The sequence below is a fragment of the Typopeltis vanoorti genome, chromosome 21 (assembly GCF_054136105.1).
Source record: "Typopeltis vanoorti isolate ZY-2024b chromosome 21, IOZ_Tvanoo_1.0, whole genome shotgun sequence".
Classification (NCBI taxonomy): domain Eukaryota; kingdom Metazoa; phylum Arthropoda; class Arachnida; order Uropygi; family Thelyphonidae; genus Typopeltis; species Typopeltis vanoorti.
Genome location: NC_143569.1, coordinates 39,238,684 through 39,251,788, shown reverse-complemented (window position 1 = coordinate 39,251,788; position 13,105 = coordinate 39,238,684). Strand labels below are relative to the sequence as shown.

The following is a 13,105-nucleotide window of genomic DNA, read 5'->3' as shown; positions in this document are numbered from 1 at the left end:
CTAGAAAAACAACAGAGTGGAGACCAATGGATGGAGCAAGACAAAGAGGAAGACCGAGAAGAAGAAGGTGGAGAGATGAACTGGAACAAACTGCAGGAGTGAGATGGATGGGAGAAGCAGAAAACTGAATGATCTGGAAAATCATGGGGGAGACCTTCGTCCAGCAGTGGACAGAACCAGAAGGTTGAAGAAGAAGAAGAAGACTGTTTAACTTGTATATTAATGATATTGGTGAAGATTTGGATGAGATATTCAGTTGTTTGCAGATGATGCAAGGTTGGGACAAACCATGAAGAGTAGAGAAGATGTTGTAGTCTTACAAGAAGATTTGAATAAATTGAGTGATTGGGCTCGGGAATGTGAGTTCAATGTTGCAAAATGTAAGGTTTTAAAATTTGGAAAACAAAGATGGGATGCAGAATTTATGCTTGGTGAGGATATATTGTCGGAGGTGGAGGAAATAAGAGATCAGCGGGTGATAGTGGATAAGGATCTGAAATTTAGGAGAAACATTGCCAAAATTATGAAGACAACACAAAGGCTTCTGGGAATGATGCAGAGGGACACAAACTTGTAGAAATAGGGAGATTCTTGTTCCATTGTATAAGGCTTTAATTAGGCCACACATGAACTATTGTGCCCAGATTTGGTCACCTGGTTTTTCAGAAGGATGAAGAGATGTTGAAAAGGGTCCAGAGGCGACTGACTAAGGTAGTTTCTAACCTCTGGGATGTCAAGTGAGGAAAGATTGAGAAGATGCAATTTGCAGGGTCTTGTGGACAGGAAGAAGAGGGGAGATATGATAGAGACCTACAAGTTAGTAACGGGTTGTTACTGGATCAATGTTGGAAAGGTTCTACAGAAAATAATGGGAGATCAGGGGAGAACCAGAGGTCATCCCTGGAAACTGTATAAAGAGGGTGTGATTAGGGGAATGAGAAGTAGGTTTTTTTCATGCAGAGTTGTGAATGATTGGAATGTCTTGCCTGGGAGAGTGGTGTCTGCAGAGAATTGAGTATGTTTAAAGCATGGTATGATGAGCTCTGTGTATGATAAAAGGACTTCCCAGATGAGTCTTTGACTCCATGGGGTCTTGGATGATAATAATAATAATAATAATAATAATAATAAAATATTGCAGTAATAGAAATCATTATATGCTTGTGAATACATGGGTCTAGATCAGGGGTTCCCAACCTTTTTCCAGTTGTGTACCCATTTTAAACCCATTTCTATAAATTGTACCCCTTGTTTTTAAAATAGCTGTTTTTAAATACTGACACTTTTGTTCAGTGCCTCAAAATCCGTTTTTCCACCATTACTGATTATTTTTGGTGTACCCTTGAATGGCACAGCATGTACCACTGGGGGCATGCATACCACCGATTGGGAACCGATGGTCTAGATCAGTGTTTCTCAACCGGGATTCCACAAGAAATAATAATGAATAGCAGTAACAAATAAATGAACTTAAACAGTGGAAAAAAATAATAAACGTCTCTGAAAGGAATAAATTTGAGTTCGAGTTAGACTCCCTAGGATATGAGGCAATGCTGTCCGTGATGCACTTATTATATGGCAAGTCGAGAAGAGGAAGAACTTTGTGGGCTGCAATCTGATAATACATTCAAGATGAGATTTACTGACCTATCCCTGGACAAGTTCTCGTGTTCTGTTAAAGAAGAGTATCCTACTATTCATAGGAAAGCAATAAATATATTGCTGCAGTTTTCAACGTCTTACATGTGTGAGCAAGCTTTTCTTTGTTTGACAAGTATTAAGAGCAAAGACAGAAATCGTCTCCTTTCTGTTGAAGATGAAATCCATGTTTGTTTATCTAAAATCCGACCCCGTTTCAAAAATAACAATTCTTTGGCATGTATTTTTGTTTATATGACATTTTACTTTGATTTATCTTAAAAAAAAAAAAATCAGCTAATGCCTTTTTATTCCCGTATATATAGGGAGTAGACGAGGCCATTTTAAGCCCTATCTAACTTTTGGAGACTGAGTGGGCAGTTCAATCTCCACTGGTACCCAATCAGAGATAGCTGGCTCAAGGCTATCTAATTAAGTGGCACGACAGTGAAGAGAGACAACTCTACAGGTGCCGCCATCTCGTGGTCCCTAACACTCGTATTTAATGTCTGAAATAATGTGGGTTCTACGGTCGATTTTCTTGAGCTTACGGGACGCAAAACCCAAGTTTCCGGGAGGAAAAACCTGCTTGCCCGTACCAGAGATCGACTGACTCGGGAACCAGTCAAAAAAAGGCTTAGAAAAATTTCCTCTAGTCGCCGACCAGACTCGAAACCAAGTCTTCCTTCGTGCAGCCAAGCGGCGTGGTATGCAAACGCCACATCCACTTATTTCCTAGGAGGGACCTATTTCCTAGGTCCCTCCTAGGAAACACAAAGTCTAACATAGCACTCCTTAAACTCATTGACCGTTCTCACTCTCACCAGTCTATCAGACAATGCATTCGACGGTTCAAACCACCCTCCATGCAAAGAAACCACTCCTCACCCTCTTGCTCACAGTTTCCTTTCATAACTTCCAGAGATGGCTCCTTGTCATCACTCCCTGCTGTTCAACCAAGCGAAAGAACTCCCCAATGTCAAACCTGTAACCACCTCTCAACAGTTTAAATGTCTCAATCATATCACCTCTCCTTCTTCTATCCACCAAACTCTGCAGTCTACATCCCCAGAGTTGATCCTCATAACTAACATTGTACAGTCTTGAAACTGTCTTTGTTATCTGCCTCTGTACCCTTTCCACAGTTAATTTATCTCCTTCAAATCCTGGCTAAATCTGAGAACAATAGTCTAAGTGTGGTCTAATCAGGGTCTTATACAACGGAATGATAACTCATAAAAAAATAATAACTCTTTTATCTCTGCAGGTCAATGTCCTTCTAATTATTACAGCAATCCTCTGTGTCATCTGCACCAATTTTGCAATATGTCCGTTGAAGTTCAGGTTTCTATCAATTATCAATCCCAAATCTCTTGTCTCCCTTACTTCCTTCCTCCAGTATATCTCCTCCAATAGAGTACGAGTGTCCCAAACCTCAGGACCTTACATTTTGTTGCATTAAACCAACAATACCATTCATTTGTCCATCTGTCTAGCTTATTCAAATCCTCTTGCATGCCTACCACATCTGTACTATTACTAATAACCCTTCCCAGCTTCACATCATCCGCAAACAACTGAATATCCCCCTGCGATCCTCTGACAATGTTATATATATAAAGGTTAAACAATATAGGTCCCAGTACTGAACCCTGTGGGACCCCACTTGTCTCCTTGAAACTGCCCCCACCATACACAACTCTCTGATACATATCGGACAGCCAATCCTGAATCCAGTTGACCAACCTGACATCCAAACCCATGTGCTGCAACTTAAATATCAACTTATCATGTGGCACCCTGTCAAATGCCTTCGCTAAATCCAAAAAAGTGGCAGTATATGCCTTCCCTTCATCTACTGTCCTTGTAACTTTATTATAAAAGGCTAGCATATTACTAAAACAAGAGCGCCCCCTCACAAATCCATGTTGACTGTGTCAGATAACATTACCCTCACCTGCACAATGTTGTATATGGTCCATAACTAATTTCTCCACGATGTTAACTACTGATTACACACAAACTGGCTTATAATTAGACACTTCCAGTCTGCTACCGCCCTTATGCAATAGCATCATCTTGCCTTCCTTCCATTCCCTGGGTACCTTTCCCGTAGCCAGACTTTCATTAAAAAAGCCAGGTCAAAGGAGCTGTCAGTTCCTTAGCACATTCTCTCAAAACTCGTGGTGAAATACCATCCAGTCCCACAGCTTTACTGACATCCAGAATACTCAGTATTTGGAACACGTTCTCCTTCGGCATCTCTAAACTGTCCTATCCCTCTAGTATTAAAATTTACTCCTCCAGGATGAAATACACGAATAAAGTGTTCATTGAACAATTCCACTATCTCCTCTGCATAAGTCACTCTATTCCAATTTTTATCCCACAATGTCATTCTTCCATAATAATTTCTCCTCCTACTGACCACATAGTTAAAAAATTCTGTAGGAGTTTCTTTGGATCTTAGGGCCAATCTCTTTTCATATTCCAGTTTCGCCTTCCTTACCATACTAGTCACTCTCCTGGCCTGTGTCTTATATTCTTCATGCATCTGCTCTTCACCTGCCTCCTTATATCTCTTCCATTGCCTCTTTTTGACATGCAGCTTCTGTTTAATATTGTTTGTCATCCACTTTACACCAACTTGTGTCCTCTTCTTCACTTGTGGAATACAGCTTACTATTGCTGCTAACAAATATTCCTTCACAAGTTCCCAAGCACTAATGATATCCCGCCTTCCAATTCCTCCCTCCATGAAACTTCCCCAAGTTGATATCTAAGACTATTATAATCACCTGCCTTATAATTTCACATATGTTCCTGTCTCTTTGATACTCCTGCATGTCCATTCATCTTCCAAGTCAAAACCACATGGTCACTCTCTCCATCTGGTGGGAGACATGTCATCTCACTTATTATCAGCTCTTCTGATGCTATGACCAAATCCAAATCTCTTGAACCTCTTGTTCCCTCTACTACACGTTGCCTAAGAAATTTGTCCCTCAAGAATTCTAGAAATTTCATTCCCTTATCGCTACATGCATATTAAAAACGAGGATATTAGGAAAGAACTTGACATTGTCAGCATCCAGGAATGTGTTAGCAAAGCTAAACTCAGGTGGTATGATCACTTAAACAGAATGGGCAAAGAAAGATTAGCAAAACAAGTGTTCTCCTAAACATGTTGAAGGACTTTAAGAAAAAATAGCAAGGCTACCTTCGACAGATTGACTTACAAGCCTCTTTCCATCTAGTTTGTAAACTTAATACCTTCCTTATCATTTCTAAAGACAAATATCCTCCTCTTTTGTATCCTGGAGTTTGATTTTGTTTTACCCCCATTCTCTTGAAATTTTTTTCACATATACAGGGTGTTCGGGATAAATTTGACATATTTATAATTAATTATATTTTTCCGTAAGTTACATGTATTAACACACACTTCTCTTCATTTAAAAGTTTGGACCCTTCTTCATTCATATACAAGATGTCAGAAAGGATGGATAGCTGGAACCCACCTGAATCATGGAAGAGAATAACTTGTATCATGATGATTCGTGCCCGCCATCAAAATAAGGATATTACGACTGCTGCCCAATGCTCCCTGAATACAGTAAAAACAATCAGGCATGAACTAGAGACTTGCAATGGTGACTACGAGGATGTAGCAAGAAGAAAGATCCCTAGCAGACGATCTGATTGCGTTCGTACAGCAGAATTCCTCGCAAATCTGCAGGAACAGGTGTTGAAGAACCCTGGCATTGGAATTCGGGCTTTGTTCGTGGAGTTGCTAACTGTAGTCAAGCCCTGGATAACAAGGGTAGCCAATGGTAGGCCGTATGTATGGCAGCAGGATTCGGCCCCTTGCCACACCTCTGGGAAAAGTCAAAAATGGTTGTCTGAAAATTTCTACGACTTCACCAGTCCAAATGTTTGGCCTCCAAACTCCCCAGACCTTAACCCCATGGATTATTTTGTATGGGGCGCAGTTGAAAAAGACACCAATCGCACTTCCAGTAATACAAAAGCCCAGTTAATGGATAAAATTAAAACAGTTTTTGCCGCCCTTCCCAGGGAGACTGTAGCATCAGCTTGTTCGAGGTTCCGAAGCAGAATTGAAGCTGTGATCGATGCTAATGGTGGTTATTTTGAGTAAATCTTGTTGATAGTATTGTAATTAACTCTGCCTGTAATGTTTTTTTGTCAATTCATTAAATTTAATAGATACAAAGAAGATTTTCTTTTTCCTTACGAAATTGTCAAATTTATCCCGAACACCCTGTATATATATATATTGAAGAGTATTGGTGATAATCAATTTCCTTGAATAAGACCTCTATTCGTTTTAATTTTTTCGGTTGTTTCATTATTAATTTTAATTTTAACATAGCTTTCTTCCATTATATTTGCTATTGCTTTTGTGGTTTGAGGTGGAGCTTTCAATTCATACAGTATATTGATTAATTTTGTTCTGTTGATTTGATCATATGCTTTCTCATAATCTAGGATGTTGGCAGGTTAAATTCTATTCTTTTTTCTATAATTTGTTTATGTGTAAATGTGGGATCTGTTCAGGATCTTCCTTTCCTTAAGCCGCATTGTTCTTCTCCAATAATTTCTTCGGCCCATGGTGTTTAATTTACTTTTAATTATATCTAGATATATTTTATAGCATGTATTTAATAAGGATATTCCTCTGTAGTTTCTGCAATCCTTTCTGTTTCCTTTTTTTGAATATGTTTATGACTATCACTGTCTTCCATTCTTGTGGAATGTTTTCCCATAATGTGTTTAGAAATTTACTTAATCATAATTGAAATGGTTTAGAGCTGCATAGGTATAGTTCTGAATTTATTCCATCTTTCCCTGTAACTTTTCTATTTTTTAGTTTTCCAATATTTTCCTTAGATCATTTTACTGTATTGGTTCTTCATTTGTTTCTTGACTTATTACTTGTTTTATTTCATTTTGATTATTATTGTTTAGAAGATGGGTGTAGTGATTAGTCCATTCTTTTTTGGAGAGGCCTTCTAATTGTAGATTATCCTTTGTTCCTTGAGTCATTTTTTTAATGATTTTAATAGCTCTTTAGTTGAGGTTCATTTATGTCATGCTCTAGTCTTGTTACTAATTTTTCCCTGTCTTGTCTTCTGAATTTCCTGGTTTCTCTTCTTGTTATTGTTCTGATTCTTTTATATTCTATTTCATTTCCTATGGTTCTGTTGCTTAACCATTTAAGGTATATTTCTTTTTTCATTTTTATTAAAGACTATTGCTGGGTTCCAGGTTCTTAGTCCTTTTCTTTTTCTTTGCAGTTTTGTTCTTATGGCTTTATATGCTGCTTGTTAATGTTTTGCCATTCATTTTCTATATCTGTATCTTCATTTATTTTCTTCGTATGATTTGTAAGTCTTCTTTGATATAGTTCTCTGATACTATCTTGCTGTAACAGTTCTTGTTTCTATTTCTCTGGTTTGGGATCTTAATAGTACAATAATAATAATAATAATAATAACAATAATAATAATAATAATAATAATTATTATTATTATTATTATTATTATAAATAATAATAATGATAATTATTATTATTATTATTATTATTGTACTATTAAGATTTTGTACTATTGTAACAATAATAATAATAATTATTATTATTATTATTATTATTATAAATAATAATAATGATAATTATTATTATTATTATTATTATTATTATTATTATTATTTCACTTAAAGAACTCAATAAATCTGGTTTAGCAATCCATGCATATATCTAAAAACACAGGACTCAATGGAATAAAATCAAAATGTTAGATAAAAGTTATTTTCTTCTGGAAAGACTGTACAAAGAAAGCTGTGAAGTGCACATTCACAATCAAAGCCTTAACAAAAATAATTGCCTTACACTTTCTTAATTTTGGTATACAAATTATACTGACTAATATGCGCCAATCATGTGTTCTGTAAATTGTAATTAATTATTTGTTGATATTTAAAAATATTTTATTAACTAATTTCTTTTATTGTAATTATTTTTGGATATCTGTTAATACAGATGGAGCTATTCCTCTTCAGCTGATAGAGCATATAATATCACATGCTTTTAACTGAATTGATGTTCTCACATGATCACAAATTTTTGTGATGTTTTTCCTATTCTTCTTCTTTCACTCTGCCTTATCTCATGTTAAACGGGGTCAGCGCACCAATCTTTAACCTTCCTCTTCCAAGTTCTCCGGTCCAGAGCATCCTTCGGACTCCATCCTTTCTCCCTAAGATCCTCTGTCATCTTATCCCTCCACCTGAGCTTGGGCCAGCCTCTTTTCCTCCTTCCCTCCAACTCCATATACTCCACTCATTTACCAACATACTTCTCACCCTTCCTCTCAACATGTCCAAACCACCTCAGCCTACTTTCTTGTATCTTCTTGCCAATTGGTCCCACCTTAACCGTCCCTCTGATGTAGTCATTCCTTATCCTGTCCTTCTTTGTCACTCCACTCATCCATCTCAACATCCGCATCTCCGCTACCTCCATCTTCCTCTCCTGTGCCTTGGTTATAGGCCACGTCTCCGCACCGTGGAGCATCGCCGGCCTCACCACCATCTCATAGAGCTTTCCTTTCCTCTTACAACTCACTCTCTTGTCGCACAGGACCCAGCTCATCTTCCTCCAATTCATCCAACTGCATGTTATTCGGTGCTGTATTTCATCATCCAGGTCACCATTCCTCTCAACAACCGACCCAAGGTACTTGACTTTTTTCCCTGAAATTAGCCTTTCACCCTGGAGTCGTATGACGATATCCTCGTCACTCCCTGTTGACATATATTCAGTCTTCACCCGTTTAATTCTCATGCAGCTCTTCTCCAATGCCTTTCTCCACTCTTCCAGGGTATTTTCAAGCTTCTCTCGGGATGATTTGCATAGAACAATGTCATCGGTAAACAGCTTGCTCCATGGTGCCTCCTTCTTGACATCCTCCACTAGTACATCCACGACCAGGTCAAAGAGGTAGGGGCTCAGAGCTGACCCTTGGTGTAGCCCTACGACAATAGGGAACCCTTCTGTCATGCCGACACTAGACCTGACCTGAGTTTCTGTTCCCTCATACATCTCCTTCACCAACCTCACGTACTTCTCCGACACCCCCCCCTTCTTCCTCATACACCTCCATACCTCCTGCCTGGCCACTCTGTCGTATGCCTTTTCCAGGTCTATAAACACCATGTGCAGATCCACTTGCATCTCTCTATGTTTCTCCATCAATCGCCTTAGTGCAAATATTGCATCCATTGTCCCTCTTCCTGGCATAAATCCAAACTGCTCCTCACCAATTTTCGTTTCCTGCCGTAACCTTGCTTCAATTACTCTTTCCCATATTTTTAATGTGTGTGACATCAGCTTGATTCCTCTATAGTTGCCACAGTCTTGAACATCTCCTCTTCCTTTGTAGATTGGGACGAGAATACTTTTCCTCCATTCCTCTGGTATCTTTTCCTGTTGGGCTATTTTACACATCAGATCCCATAACATATCCACGCCCTCACTGCCCAAACTTTTCCACACTTCCCCAGGTATCTGGTCTGCTCCCACAGCCTTTCCATTCTTCATTTTTCTCAGTACCCAAACCACTTCCTCTCTACTTATGTGTTGCACCGGTATCTCATTTACCTCTCCATCCTCGCACCTCTCTCTTGGATTCTCCTCATTTAGTAGTTTTCGGAAATATTCTTTCCATCTTCCTCTGATTTTGTCCTCGTCTTGTAGTACTACTCCTGAGGCATCCTTTATCTGCTTGCCTGATGTTATGTCTTTTGAGGCCTTATCTCTGGCTTTCGCTATTCTCAACAACTGAGCTTCGCCACCGTTTCTCTCCACTTCTTCATAAACCTCATCAACTGCCCTCGCTTTCGCCCTTGCCACAGCTCTCTTTGCATTTTTCTTTGCTAATTTATATGCCTCCTTGTCGGCTCTAGTTCCAGTCATGTCCCATTTTTTCTTTGCCTCTTTCTTTTCCTTGATCTCCAACTGCACCTCCTCTTTCCACCACCATGCCTTCTTATCCTCAGGTGGTCCCTTTCCTGATGTTATACCAAACACCTCTTCTCCAATTTTTCTAATATTCCGACTATTAACGTCCCACCATTCTTCCACATCCTCTGGTAACTTCATTTCTTTCAATACCTCTTCTTTAAACTTATTCCTCCTTGGTCCTTCCTCTTCCAATTTCCACCACTTTATTCTCCTCTGTACCCACCACTTCCGTCTATTCTTCTTTTCCCCTTTTATATCACAGTTTTTCCTATAATTGTATTGAAAATGGCTGTGAAAAATAGCCAAAAATTCTACAAATAAAAATATTTAAATTAATGTAAATGATTCTGTTATTAATTAGTTATAATAAAGATATGCTGTGGATTGAGAATGATGGAACCATTTGGTGATCACTGATTAACTGATGGTCTTCCAGCTGGTGAAGAAGATGACTGTTGATGATTTTCTTCCATTTTCAATAGAATTGATGCAAAGGGATAATAACTTGATGGCTAGCTTTTATCTGTCCACTTGGAATGGAATATAGACTAGTTTCCATACTTAGGATACATGTGAATGAGTACAAAATTATGAGAGGCATTATTTCTAAAGCACAAGTTTTAAGCAGAGACCAGAGACACCATCAGAATCAGAAGAGATCCAAAATAAGAAGACAATGTGGAAATAATAACATGAGAATAAGAGTGAGTGAAGTTATGAAATATTTAAAGCTCCAGAAAAGTTATGAGTATTGTACAGAAAGCTAAGATGGAGTATGAAAAGAAATTGGCTGGACAGTAAGCCAAGTAAAAGAAATAATGAATATGAAAAAATAACTTTACTGAATGCAAATGGTATCCTAGTATTTGAAGCAAATGAGTTAGTTCAAATAACAAGTGCTTACTTCAGTAAGACCTATCAACCTGGTTTATGTAATGTAGGGTATAGTGCTAAAAATACTTCAGATGAAGAGAGAGAGAGAGAGAGAGAGAGAGGTGACTGAGAAGAGGTTATAGAGCTGTTGCATAACTTAGATAAGAATTCCGCAATTGGGACTAATGTTATGGCTGAGTTGGTAAAGGCAATGGATTTACTATGATACTGTCTGGACTTTGCTAAAGCATTTGATAGAATACAACATGAAAGGCTGTTGCATAAACTAGAAAATATGGGATTGGAATATAAACTATTGGCTTGGAAAAGTGGATGGCTGATGGACAGGTATCAGAAAGTGGTATATGGGGGATGTGGATCTTCCAGATTTAAGGTGACCAGTGGTGTGCCCCAGGAATCAGTCCTTGGACCATTATTGTTTAATCTATACATTAATGATATAAGAAAGGGGTTGACAGGAGATCTTCAGTTGTCCTTACTTAATCCTTACTTAATAGAGTACGCATTATCTGCTTCAATCCAGAGAATCTGAGTGGCTTCACCTTGAAGAAGACTGAAGAAGTCCCTAGGAATCTCAATCCTGTATGGCTTGCAATTCCACATATCATAGGAATCTCTGAATCAATTGCAAAGATCCTTAAAGATACAATTTAGTTCCCACATTCTTCCCTGTTAACAAAATCTCCTCCTTGTTACTCTCTACAAAAGATAAACAGGTGCCCCTCTCTCCCTCCCTCGTGTTTACCAGGCTGAATATGACTGCCTGTGCTCTTACTTTGGACAAATAGGATGTTCTGTTGAAAAATGACTGCAGGAACACCAGTCTTACATCACACACAGTAAGACTAAAAAATCTGGCCTGACACAGCATGGAGTAGACAACCACAATATTTTCAGATCCAATGCATACCTGTTATATTGGTGTTGTTTAAGTTTGAGCAGTTGTTTAAAGAAAGTGCTGAAGCACTCTACACCATCCAAACTAAAATCAGAATGACTATCTATCCATAGCAAAGATTTGGGAAGAGTCTCAACTTGATAAATGGTAAGTAGTAACTTCCTCCTTCCCAATTTCTTCACAATTTTGGAGCCCTACCTACTTTATCCCCTTTATATTATGACTTTATCCCCTCTCCAGTCTCTTAAGACTTTCCAGTATCTTATTAACAGTGAGTTTGCCGATACCTCAAATATATCCTACTTGCTCATTTTCTTTCATCCATTTCTTCTAGAAACAGCCTTTCTTCCACCATTTAATCCTTACTCCGATCTGTTAAAAAATCATTTTCACCAGTATGAAATCCTTTAATAATTTTAATAATAATTAAAATTATTAAATGAATTAATTTAAAAAATTTTAATTAAAATTTTTTTAATTAATTAAATAATTTTTAATAATAAAAATCCTTTAATAATTTTGACCTTAATAAAGGTCAAAAGAAAAAAAAAAGGGGTAGTGACCCTTCCTCCCATAATGCAAAGCATTATACACACCCGAAAGGATGTGTGCTTTACATTATGCAAACTTTATTTTCATAGATTTGGACAAAGGGTTAAACAAGAATATAATTTCTTGGCATCTTTAATTTAATTTAAAACCAAATGAAAACACTTTCACAAATATTCACCGTAGTTATTAGCTAATAATCCTGTCTAATGATCAATATCATCTTCCCATAATCAATCTTCCTTCTGCATTCAATATATCCAGATTTTTCTTGATCTCAGTGACCAAATGTGCTACTCTTACTGTGTTTGTCTCTTTCCTTATCCTTCTAGCCTGTTTCTGAGCCTAATAATTGGATATTCTATATAACAGCTCACGTACTACTCAGAAATGGTTTACGTATTTCTTACGGCGATACTGTTGTGTACACTATCATTATACACAACAGTATAATGATAGTGTACACAACAGTATCGCTGTATAATGATACACAATAGTATAATGATAGTGTACACAACAGTATCGCCGTAAGGAGGATAAGGAAAGAGACAACATAGTAAGAGCAACACAGTAATGTGCTGCTCTTATTGTGTTGTCTCTTTCCTTATCCTTCTAGCTTGTTTCTGAGACTAATATAAACTTGTAATTTATTGCTGTCCACTTTATATTACCTCCATAAAGCCTTCTGGATTGCTTCAGTCAAATCATCATTCAACCATTTTACACAACTTTAATTATCCTCCTGTTACTGCTATATGCATCTTCACCAGTACAACTTTGATTCAAATGCCCAAAATTGGGAAACTTTATAAGATGTTAAACACATAGCCATAAGAGCTTTAATAACCACCCTCCTAGATGGCTCTAGACCACACACCTTATCACATGTCACTTGAGCATAGCACCAAAAGCATAATTTTGCTTTAAGATATAAAGTGTCACATTGTTATTAAAATAAAAAAGAAAATGAAAGACTGTCAAAAAAAGGTGTTTAAAGAAAAAATGAAAAAAAAAAAAAAACAAGAAGAAAAACAAGACAGATGTAGTTAAGAACTGCTTTATAAAAAATAAAAACAAATAAT

At 37.5% G+C, this 13,105-nt stretch overlaps 1 protein-coding gene across 1 annotated transcript in view; it reads right to left on the bottom strand.

The window, feature by feature from the left end:
• na (sodium leak channel non-selective protein na) overlaps positions 1–13,105 on the bottom strand; it is a 1,005,813-nt gene that overhangs the window by 702,431 nt on the left and 290,277 nt on the right. The gene's annotated exons all lie outside the window — the stretch shown is intronic.